The sequence below is a fragment of the Prionailurus viverrinus genome, chromosome B4 (genome assembly GCF_022837055.1).
Source record: "Prionailurus viverrinus isolate Anna chromosome B4, UM_Priviv_1.0, whole genome shotgun sequence".
NCBI lineage: Eukaryota > Metazoa > Chordata > Mammalia > Carnivora > Felidae > Prionailurus > Prionailurus viverrinus.
Genome location: NC_062567.1, coordinates 124,702,594 through 124,714,681, shown reverse-complemented (window position 1 = coordinate 124,714,681; position 12,088 = coordinate 124,702,594).

Genomic DNA, 12,088 nt, shown 5'->3' with positions numbered 1-12,088 from the left:
ATGTAAGAGCCTAAGCCAGTTTGAGTTGAAATTCCTTGCAACCAGGGGCGCCTGGGTGGCGCAGTCGGTTAAGCGTCCGACTTCAGCCAGGTCACGATCTCGCGGCCCGTGAGTTCGAGCCCCGCGTCGGGCTCTGGGCTGATGGCTCAGAGCCTGGATCCTGTTTCCGATTCTGTGTCTCCCTCTCTCTCTGCCCCTCCCCCATTCATGCTCTGTCTCTCTCTGTCCCAAAAATAAATAAACGTTGAAAAAAAAATTTAAAAAAAAAAAAAAAAAAAAAAAAAAAAAAAAGAAATTCCTTGCAACCAAAAGATTCCTAGCTCATACAGCGATAAGACGACGGAAGTGTAGAAAGACAAGTTGACAGTGAATCCAGGATTTTGTGCCCGGGGTACTGAACACAGGTGGTCCCCCTCTCAGAAACCAGGAGGTGCTGGGAAAAATTGATTTCCTAAGGGCTGTGAGTTTGGAGTTAGACCTGTTGAATTTAAGATGCTACAGGACATCAAGGCGACAGCTGAAGTTGTATTACGGGAGCTCAGAAGAGAGACTCTAAACAGATCATTGGATTTCAGAGAAAACGAGGTTTGCAGGAGAACCAGGTTGGAGACGAGAGGGCTGCAGGTGAGTCTTAGGGTACAGCTCTGCTTACTGCGGAGAGGAGAACGAGAAGTCAAGGCCAGGACACAAGACTAGCAGAACTATCTCTGCCTTGGTGGTGCTCTCAGTCCTTCGGCAATTCCTGAGAACCACAATGAGCCAGACTCTGTCCTGATTGCTGGGGCTGGTGACCTGGTTCTTACCCTCAAGGCTCAGTCTGCAGGGACTGAGCAGGAACAGATCTATAGACTATTATAAAACAGCGTGGCCACAGAAATGGGAGCAAGTTTCTCAATTAACCTCGTTCGGTGCTGCAGAGAAACAGAAATCTGAGAGTCGTTGGACTTAGTGACCAGCAAATCACTAACCAGTTTCAATAGGATATTTGGGCAAGTGACTATTTTGATAGCAAGACAACAGCCACCATTTCGTAACATTTGCTGTGTCCCAGGCACTGGTGACAGACTTTTACATGTAGTTTCTCCCTTTCACCTGAGAACAACTCTGTGAAATAGATACTATTATTCCCATTTTTCATACTATTCTTATTTTATTCCCATTTGCTCTAACAAAGTAAATATTCTCCTACCAAACTTGGAAGAGCGTGTGCTGCAAAGATCCTCAAAGTAACGCTTATGTGATTCTCACATGACTTATGCCCTTAACAAAGATTTCATGTCAGTACAAACCCACTGAAAATCCCCAGGAAGCTTAACTTGCTCAATGTAGGTTCAATTAAAGAATACTTTTTGGTGACTCATGGGTGCCTCAGTCAGTTAAGCACCCAACTCTTGATTTCCACTCAGGTCATGATCTCATGGTTTGTGAGATCAAACCCCACATCAGGCTCTGTGCTGACAGCATGGGGCCTGCCTGGAATTCTCTCTCTCCCTCTCTCTCTTTCTGTCTCCCTCCCCTGATCACATTCTGTCTCTCAAAATAAATACACATAAAGAATGTTCTTTGACTAGTTTATGCCTCTATTTCTTTAATTGAGGTATAATTGACATACAAAACCTATTAGTACAAATCAAAACTGCAATGAGATACCACCTCACACCTGTCAGAATAGCTAAAATTAACAACTCAAACAACGACAGATGTTGGTGAGGATGTGGAGAAACAGGAACCCTCTTGCACTGTTGGTGGGAATGCAAACTGGCATAGCCACTCTGGAAAACAGTATGGAGGTTCCTCAAAAAATTAAAAATAGAACTACCCTACGACCCAGCAATAGCACTACTAGGAATTTATCCAAAGGATACAGGTGTGCTATTTTGAAGGGGCACATGCACCCCAATGTTTATAGCAGCATTATTGACAGTAGTCTAAGTATGGAAAGAGCACAAATGCCCATTGACAGATGAATGGATAAAGAAGATGTGGCATATATACGGCATGTATATGTGTGTGTGTATGTGTGTGTATATATGTATATATATGTGTGTGTGTGTGTGTGTGTGTGTGTGTGTATACATACATACACACAATGGAGTATTACTAGGCAATCCAAAAGAATGAAATCTGGCCATTTGCAACAACATGGGTGGAACTAGAGTGTATTATGCTAAACAAAATTAGGGAAAGACAAAAATATCATGACTTCTCTCATATGTGGAATTTAAGATACTAAACAGATGAACATAAATGCAGGGAAGCAAAAACAATATAAAAACAGGGAGGGGGACAAAACATAAGAGACAAATATAGAGAGCAAACAGCGTTGCTGGAGGGGTTGGAGGTGGGGGATGGGCTAAATGGGCAAGGGGCATTAAGGACATGTGTTCGGATGAGCATTGGGTGTTATATGTAGAGAATGAATCACTGGGTTCTACTCCTGAAATCATTATTGCACTATATGCTAACTAACTTGGATGTAAATTTAAAGAAAGAAGGAAGGAAGGAAGGAAGGAAAAGAAAGAACGAACCTGTTAGTATCAGGTGTACATCAATGATGCAATATTTTTATACGTTACAAAATGATCCTGATAAGTCTAGTTGGCATCTGTCACCTTACAAAATTATTATAATGTATTTACCATACAGTATGTTTCAGGTATACAACATAGTGGCTGGTTTGACAATCATATACATCATGCAGTGCTCACCACGGTAAGTGTAGTCACCATCCGTCACCATAAAAGTTCTTACGGTATTATTGACTATATTCCCCATGCTGTACTTACTCCCATGACTTATTTATTTTATAACTGGAAGTTTGTACTTCTCTTTGTTTTGTCTTCCCCAGAAGAATGTGAACACCATGTAAGCAGGATGGTACCTGCCTGGTTCACTGTGTCTGCACTGTGTGAGTACTGTCGTGGGTCCTGGGGACCCAGCGGAGGACAAAGGCAGATGAGGTCCCTTCTCTCAAAGAGGAAACAAGTTTAAATGGTGTTCTTCATTTACACATGGGAACAAGATAAACATTTGCAAAGTCAACTATTGCAGGAACTAAATAAGGTAGAGTTACATAATACTGACTGTGACAGCCCATAATCCAGCTGCCTGTGACACATGAGGAAACAAAGCTCAGAGACCTCAACTAATTTGTCCAGCTTCGCACAGCAAGTTGCCGAGGGGCTGGGGCCAGAGTGAAGGGCTCTCGTTTTTGGTTGAGAGCTTTTCTTACACCTCACATTGTCTTACATTTGACAGCAACAGAATGCCTAATCCTGCCTGTAGGAAGCTTCCAGTAAATATTCTGTGAAGTGTGATAAAGTGAAACGAACCCGACCAAACAATTCACAACTCATTGAAGATAAAACCGCACACGCTCTGGCCTTTCAGGAAAGAGAGAGCAAAATCGTCTCGGGTGTGGGATGTGTGGAAGAACACGTATTTTCCCATCTTAACTGAAAGAAACTAACCACTGACAGCCTAGGGGACTGGGAGGGAGGACACTGAAGCAGCCAGGACCATCTGGATAATTCCACGGGACATCTTCGCATGCCAGGGCTGTCCTAATGCTGTGTTGCTGAGTTCATAACACTGGAGAAACCTCTATTTGGGGCACAGTGGGAAGTAACACCCGCCTCCTCGAGGTCCAAGTGGCAACATTTTTTTTTTCATTATCTTTACTTCACTAAGTTCTACAACCAGTTGGACTGGAAATTCCACTAAGATACTCAGGACTCAGACTCTGAACGGTCTAGCCCCCCACTGCCAGCAGAGGATCCTCCCTCACAGTCTTAACAACTAACATTCACTGAGCATTTCCCATAAGCTGGAGACTGTTTTCAGATGGAAGTAATTAAGGTAGCAAGAGGGCTAAAGCCCCTCCAAGCTACCTGATGATAAGAAACCTGAAAAATGGCTGATCTGAAAAAATCGCTAGAAATTCCTTGAGGTATTAGTGATGGTTTTTAAATTTTCAGAGGTTGGGGACCTTCTCTGAGAATCTGATGAAAGCCAGGCTTGACTCTCTCCCCCGAAAAACGTACACTCACACGAACGTTTGCATGTCATTTGTGGGTTTTAATCCTTGTTAGGATTTGTGTGTGTGTGTGTGTGTGTGTGTGTGTGCACGTGCACACTCACACACACATGTGTGTGTGTGAGAGAGAGAGAGAGATGAGAGTCATCTTGTACCAGAAAATAATCAAATGCTCAATTAATGACAGGACATGTCAAAAGGAACCAGTTAGAAGGGGCTCCTCCTCCCCCAGTCAAATTAGAAACAAGTTCAATAACTAGAAACAATATTTGTCAAAAATAATAAGATTAATATATTACAACCCTCTGGAATGAGTCCAAACTGATAAAAAATACATGATTAAATTAATAACAGAGTAGGGGAAGCCCTTCTTTAGAGAAAGCCCTTCTTTATAGAAGAATGCCAGCTAATAAGTATGGAAGGACTAATGGAAATGGAGAATCATCATTTGGCAGCCACTGTGGGGATGACTGGGGCAAATGGGAGTTATCAGTGAACACCAAGGCTAATTAATTGATGGGGGTCTGGTGAAGAACAAGATATTGGCATAATATTGGGCTACCTCTCTCTACCCAAATACTATTCAACTACAAAGAAGAAGAAGGTGAATTTGAGGTAGAGAAACCAGAGCAGACACCACCATAAATAGGTGGTCATGGTTAACATGGCCAACGATAGGACTAGTCATATCTCCTGGCATGAGGCACTGGGAAGGGCACAGCAACGTCTCTGAGATGTTCTCTGCAGCGCATGGCCCGAGTCTGGTCGTGAGCAAACATTAGATGGACCCAGGCTGAGGGTCCTCCTACAGAATGAAGGTATGTACCCTCAAAACTGTCAAGGAAATGAAAGACAGGGAGAGGCTGTTCTTCAGACTGAAGAAGTCTGAACAACATGACAATATGTATTCCTGGATAGGATCCTGGACCAAAAAGGAAAAACTGACATCCTTGAGACAGTGGTGAAATTTGAGCAGAATCTGTAAATTGGTCAGTAGTGATATATAAATGTTGACTTCTTGATCTGGTGTTTATGCATGTTAGTATCCTTGTGTGGGGTTGTGATTTATAATAAGAAATACATATTTGGTCTCCATCCTGGTTTCTGGCACAGAGCTCCTAAAACCTTTGGAATTTTCTAAGACAATTGTGATAAAGGGGTCTGTTATTCATAACAAGCCCCTTTAAATCACACCTAGGTTTATGAGGGGACTTCGGAAAGCCCCAAAGGACAGGGGTGGTTGCCAGAGGAACCATCCAGATATTCAGAGGGTTGTAACTTTCAGCCCCACCTCTGATCTCAGGGAGGGGAGAACGGCTAGAGATTGACTTCAATCACCAATGACTGATGATTTAATTAATCATGTCTATGATATGAAGCCTCCTTAAAAACCCAAAAGGACAGAGTTCAGAATGCAGCCACATGTCAGGAGGGCGGACCATCCCAAACTCCAAAGCAACAGAAGCTTCTCTGTTTAGGACCCTTCCAGACCTCTCTATGAATGTTTTCATGTGGCTGTTCATTCATATCCTTTAATATTCTTTGTAATAAATCAGTGATCTAGTCAGTAAACTGGTTTCCCAAGTTCCGTGAGCCACTCTAGCAAATTGATTGATGAGAAGAGGAGGGTCCCCCTCTGAAGAGAGGAGTCAGAGGAACCTCTGATATACAGCCAGTGAGTCAGAATCACAGGCAACAACCTGGACTCACAGTTGATATCTGAATTGAGGGCAGTCTTGTGGGACTGAGGCTATCTCCAAGTAGTTAGTATCAGAATTGAGTTAAATTGTAGGACACACGCTACTGTCCATTGAGAATTGGAGAATTGCTTGGTGGTGTTGGAGAAAACACACGTGAGATCTCATTTGGGAAAAATATGTACTGGAGTGCTGAAGGGTGCTGGGACATCATGTTTGAAGATTCCAAAAATGACTAAAGATTATTAGCACGTAATCAGAGTGGGCAAAAGAAAAAATGCAGTAAAATATGAACAATTGGGGGATGTGGGTGAATGGAGGTATGGGAGTTCTCTGTACTGTTCTGGCAGTATTAACGTAAGTCTGAAATAATTTAAAAATAGACTGTAATGACATATAAAAGTATTGGTTGTAGGGATGTCTGGGGGGCTCAGTTGGTTGAGCGTCTGACTCTTGATTTCAGCTCAGGTCATGATCTCATGGTTGGTGAGATAGAGCCCCGCATCAGGCTCTGTGCTGTCAGCTCAGAGCTTGCTTGGGATTTTCTTGCTCCCTCTCTCTCTGCCCCGACCCCACTCGTGCACACTCTCTCCCCCCGCCTCCAAAAATTACATAAATAATAAACATTTTTTTAAAAGGTATGTGTGGTAGGTCAATTACCAACATGGCCATGAAAATTTCTCCTACCCTGGACACCTTTCTGCAGTCTCTCCAATCTGCACTGGCTTTCTGACCAGCTTCGGCCAAAAGAATGCAGACACTGTGTGACTCCTGAGCCTTGGCCTCCAATGCCTGACAGGCTCCATTCTCCTGTTGCTGCTCTGAGATGATCATAGAAAGAAGCCCAGACTTCCTCGAGGATGAAGGACCACACACGGAGAGAGGCCGTGCGGAGCCATTGGCAAGTCGGGCTGCATTCTGACAGCAACCGTGAGCCTCAGGGAGACCAGCAGATGAACCTCCCAGTCAATCCCACAGCCTCAATGGTGAGAGATAACAAGTTGCTGCCATCGTTAAGTCTAAGAATGGCTCGTTATACAACGTTAGAAAACCTAGTATGTCACCATTTCCACCATTCTACTTCAGAATCTCATCAACCGACTTTATGTTGAAAAGAATTTTCCTCAGAGTGGATAGAGTAGCTGTACTTCTCTGCGAAGCTATCCCTATCTTCCAGAGAACGGACTTGCATATGGCTAGTGATGACAGCACTTTCTAGTTTATAGGAACCTTTCACTTATGTAGACTCATTTCCCCTTTACCACAGCCCTATGAGATGGAATAGGTTCTCATCCTTAATTTTACAGATGAGGAAAGAAGTCCAGAGAGGTAACGTCTCTTGCCCAAGGAAACACAGTCAGTAAGCACTGAAGTTAGGACTGGAATACATGTTCTTTCTACTCTGTCAAGGTGAAGTCATGGGCCTTCTGTAGAGAACACTTTGCTCTCCCTTCAGAGCTCAAATGAAAATATAGGGAGATGTTCTACAGCCCCGCATCAAGCTTGGTGGCTGTGAATGTGAATGGCGGCTGATTGGGATCCCTGGTCAGGCAGGATCCCAAATACACTTTACTCTACTTGCCCCTCATTATTAGTCTTTTTTTTACATAGATATTCAGCTGTATGGTAACCATGGGTCTTAAACAAGAAGAGTTTACTTAATGTCAGTCTTCAGATTTGCTGTTATGATTCAAAGTTATCCAGTCGTTTACATCTGCACGGCTCTGCTTCAGGACTGTGAAGATGTGTTTCCTGAACATAAGGATGGAAAGTAATTGAATTACAAAAATCTTTGCTCTATTTTTCTTCTTAGTCATTATCACCACCTGAAACATATATTCACGTTTGTTTATTGACTCTCTTCCTCCATGTAGATAATTGATGTTTGCTAATTGATGAATGGATGGATGAAGATGGTTTGCTACCACTTTTCTTTTTTTTTTTAATATGAAATTTATTGTCAAATTGGTTTCCATACAACACCCAGTGCTCATCCCAACAGGTGCCCTCCTCAATGCCCATCACCCACCCTCCCCTCCCTCCCACCCCCCATCAACCCTCAGTTTGTTCTCAGTTTTTAAGAGTCTCTTATGCTTTGGCTCCCTCCCTCTCTAACCTCTTTTTCTTTTCTTCCCCTCCCCCATGGACTTCTGTTAAGTTTCTCAGGATCCACATAAGAGTGAAACCATATGGTATCTGTCTTTCTCTGTATGACTTATTTTACTTTGCTACCACTTTTCTGTGTACGTTATTTAATCTCTGAGCTTCAGTTCCTTGCCTTTTTTAAAAAAATATTTATTTATTTTTGAGGGAGACAGAGCAAAAGTGGGGGAAGGGCAGAGAGAGAGAGGGAGACACAGAATCCAAAGCAGGCTCCAGGCTCCCAGCTATCAGCACAGAGCCCGATGTGGGGCTCGAACTCACAAACTGCAAGATCATGACCTGAGCAGAAGTCGGATGTTTAACCGACTGAGCCACCCAGGCGCCCCATATCACTTCCATTTTAAAGATGAGGAACTGGGGCCCCTGGGTGGCTCAGTCGGGTAAGCATCAAACTTCGGCTCAAGTCAGGATCTCATGGTTTGTGAGTTCAAGCCCCGTGTTGGGCTCCGAGGTGACAGCGTGGAACCTGCTTGGGATTCTCTTTCTCCCTCTCTCTCTCTGCCCCTGCCCCCCCCCCACCAAAATAAGTAAATAAACTTTAAAAACATAAAATAAAATGGGAGTGATACACAATACATACCTCGTAGGATGATTGTGATCAGGTGAGAATACTACATATAAAGGGCTAGCCTGCCATCTAGGAAGGCCCCCAGGAAATGTTAGCTGGTGGAGAATTTCTGTCAATTAGAGGTCTTTTAGGAGAGAAGAGATACGCTTTGACCCTGCACGGTTTAATCCTTCATTTCACTAAAACCCCCGGAGCTGCATCAGGACATTTTCCAAGGCTCTTTCTAGTCCCATGACCCGGGAGATAGGATTCCTCCTTCAGAGAGGTTTTTCCCCCACTGTCAGGGAAATGAGAAATGTCTTCAGGAGTGGCCCCCCTCAAGGCTTGCTCTGGAGGCAAAAACCAGTTTGGAGAGTTTTTATCGTCTGGACGCACTTCCTTCTGCAGCAGCTGTGGTTTCACTTTGGCCATGGTTAATGACAATGAGTAACCCAACATGAAAAGGCTGCTGACAGGCTTTCACCAGAGGACACAGCTAAATAACTACGGAAGGATTAAAAACCCATCTCACCACCCAGGGAGACTGCCAGTGAAGCTCCTACACAACACAGCGATAATAATCACAGAGCTAGAAATGGTTCTATGGTTTCACGGGCCAATAAGAAAAACACAAAGCCCTTTTAGGCACCTCTGCTGTCTCCCAGCAGCCTGTGTGCCTGACGAGCAGATGGCGGGGTTGGCGGTGGCTGACAGAGAAGGGTCCAGAGAACTCGCCTAGGGAAAGAGTCTGCCTTTCTAGCGATCGCTCTGCAGAGAAGGACTCCACCAGTCCACATCTCCATCAGAAGTCTCATTGCCACCCAGTTTTGGAGATGACAATGATAACTTTGGAAGCTCTGAAGAAAACCTTTGTCTAGACAGAAACAGCTCAAAAGCTTTTGAAAGGCACCATCTGAAACCTTGTTTGGCTTGGTTGTAGCTGGGTAACGCTGACTCATCCCATGAAATGCTGTCCTTGGCCTCGTGGGACTTTGCTCTCAAATTCCACTAAGAGCGAATAACCCCTGGAGTCAAGACAATGAGAGGTAGGTTCAGGTCGCCAAGGTTGACTTTATATTCCCCACAGATCAAAAACTGTTGGCCAAAAGAGCAGACACTATCTCTACGCATCTGGGTAACTGAAGGGCATCCCAATTCTACTCTCCAGACTCTGTTCTTTTTCCCTAGGCTATTTTTTCTTTTTTAATGTTTTTAAATGTTTTATTTTATTTTTAAGAGAGAGAGAGAGACAGAAAGCATGAGTGGGGGAGGGGCAGAGAGCGAGGGAGACACAGAATCTGAAGCAGATTCTGGGCCCTGAGCTGTCAGCACAGAGCCTGACATGGGGCTTGAACTCACAAACTGCGAGATCATGACCTGAGCCCAAGTTGGACACTTAACCAAGCGAGCCACCCAGGAGCACCATCGCTGACTTTTTTTTTTTTTAATGTTTGTTTATTTTTGAGAGAGAGAGAGAGAGAGAGCATAAGCAGGGGAGGAGCAGAGAGAGGGAGACCCAGAATCTGAAGCAGGCTCCAGGCTCTGAGCTGTCAGCACAGAGCCCGACGCCAGGCTCTAATTCACAAACTGTGAGATCATGACCTGAGCTGAAGTTGGATGCTTAACCAACGGAGCCACCCAGGCGTCCCACAAATATCATTTAAAGTGTTATGTCATCACAGAGGGTTTTGTGCAACTTTTTAACCAAGTCGTTAAACACCATTATGTCAATGCTTTTAAAGCCAGGCAGTACCTAAGGATCAATACTAAACCCAGTGTCCTACTTCCACACAACCTTTTTTTCATTTTATTTGCCATTGCCTACACCTATTCCATCTTTTGAGAGACGTAAACACCTACCTTAGTCTTAACTTGTTACCTTCCAACCCCCTGCCCTTCCAGTTCATCAATTTTCTTCCAATTCCTAGGACCCTCCCCTTACTTGAGACTCCTTGAAGCCTTGTCACCTATGAGCCTCTGAATCGACTAGAACTCTTTCACTTGTCAGACCCCAGGCTCAGAGCTGCCTTTGATACACCATCTTGTCCTCCCTTGGCTTCTCCTTTACATCACTCCAGCTGTCTTTTTCATTCGCTGAGAAGCATCTTGAAAGGGCGGGCTTCAACCTCACCTCTGCTTTCTCTTCTCGCCCCTGTTATGCCCTTACAAAGGTTTCTAGCCATCTTCTAGTGGCCGAATCCAATCAGTGCCCCTCACACCTAAACTCCCTGACTCCTCTGATTTATAAGATGCTGTCAGCCACTTCTTCCTTCTTATAAAATGATGCCTGCTTGTAAAAAAAAAAAAAAAAAAAAAATGACACCTGCTTGTAATTGCCGTGATCTCACACTAGCTTGGTTCTCCGTCCAACCTCTTAGTCCTCTTCAAAGCCATTTCTTCTTCTGCCCCTCCTTCGGTGAGACCTGCCTCAGCTTTCTCCTAATGTTCCCTTCAGTCTCAGCCTGGGAGCTCGAAGCCACTCCTCTTACTGCCCAAAGGTGAACGACTCCCAAATCCACAGCTGTCTTGGTCTTCCCTCCCGACCTCGACACTGGCATTTCCAGCTGCTTGCGGACAGAAGTAGCCTGTCGGTGTTTGTAATCCAGCATCTCCAACAGATAACTTTTACCTTTTAAATCTGCTCCTCTTGGGACGCCTGGGTGGCTCAGTCGGTGGTTAAGCATCCGACTTTGGCTCAAGTCATGATCTCGCGGTCCATGAGTTTGAGCCCAACTTAGGGCTCCGTGCTGACAGCTCGGAGCCTGGAGCCTGCTTCGGATTCTGGGTCTCCCTCTCTGTCTGCCCCTCCCCCATTCATGCTCTGTCTCTCTCTGTCTCAAAAATGAATAAACGTTAAAAAAAGTAAAAAAAAAAAATGAATAAATCTGCTCCTCTTTCTGTGTTCCTTGTTTCAGTTGATGGCAGCTCATAGGAGTTATCTCTAACTTCTCCCTCTTCCCTTCCCCCACCCCCAGCCTCCGAGGGGCCACACCACATCCCCTCCCAGCCCGTCCCTCCTCCCCATTTCCAGGGCCACTGTGTTGGCAGAGACCCTCCCTCCCTCTCTTTTCATTACTGTAATATCCTGTTGGTCTGATGATTCCTGCCACCACACTGATCCTCAACCACAGTACTGAACAGTTCACCCTCTCTCCAAGAAAAAAAAAAATTCAATAGTTCCCCATTGTCTAAAAATTAAAGTTCAGCCTGGATTTCAATGCCTCCTAGAATCTTCCTAGTCTCCTGTTACTCAGCTTCTATTCTCCAAACATAGTTCCTGCCTCCAAGGCACCTGTTTCCTCACCCTTGGATCTTCTGCCTATAATCCTCATTCCGTTTCACCTATCAAGTGCTGCACCCCCAAAAGCATCTCCTCCTAGTTTTCTACTCACTTGAAGCTTAAATAACTCCCTCTCTTCTCTGTATCCTGATAACATTTTTCATTCTTTTTTTTTTTTTTTCCCAAGTAGTCTCCATGCCCAGCACAGGGCCCAGTGCAAATCTTGAACTCATGATCCTGAGATCAAGACCTAAACTGAGATCAAGAGTCAGATGCTTGGGGCACCTGGGTGGCTCAGTTGGTTGAGTGTCCAACTTTGGCTCAGATCATGATCTCTTGGTTCATGAGTTCCAGCCCCGCGTCGG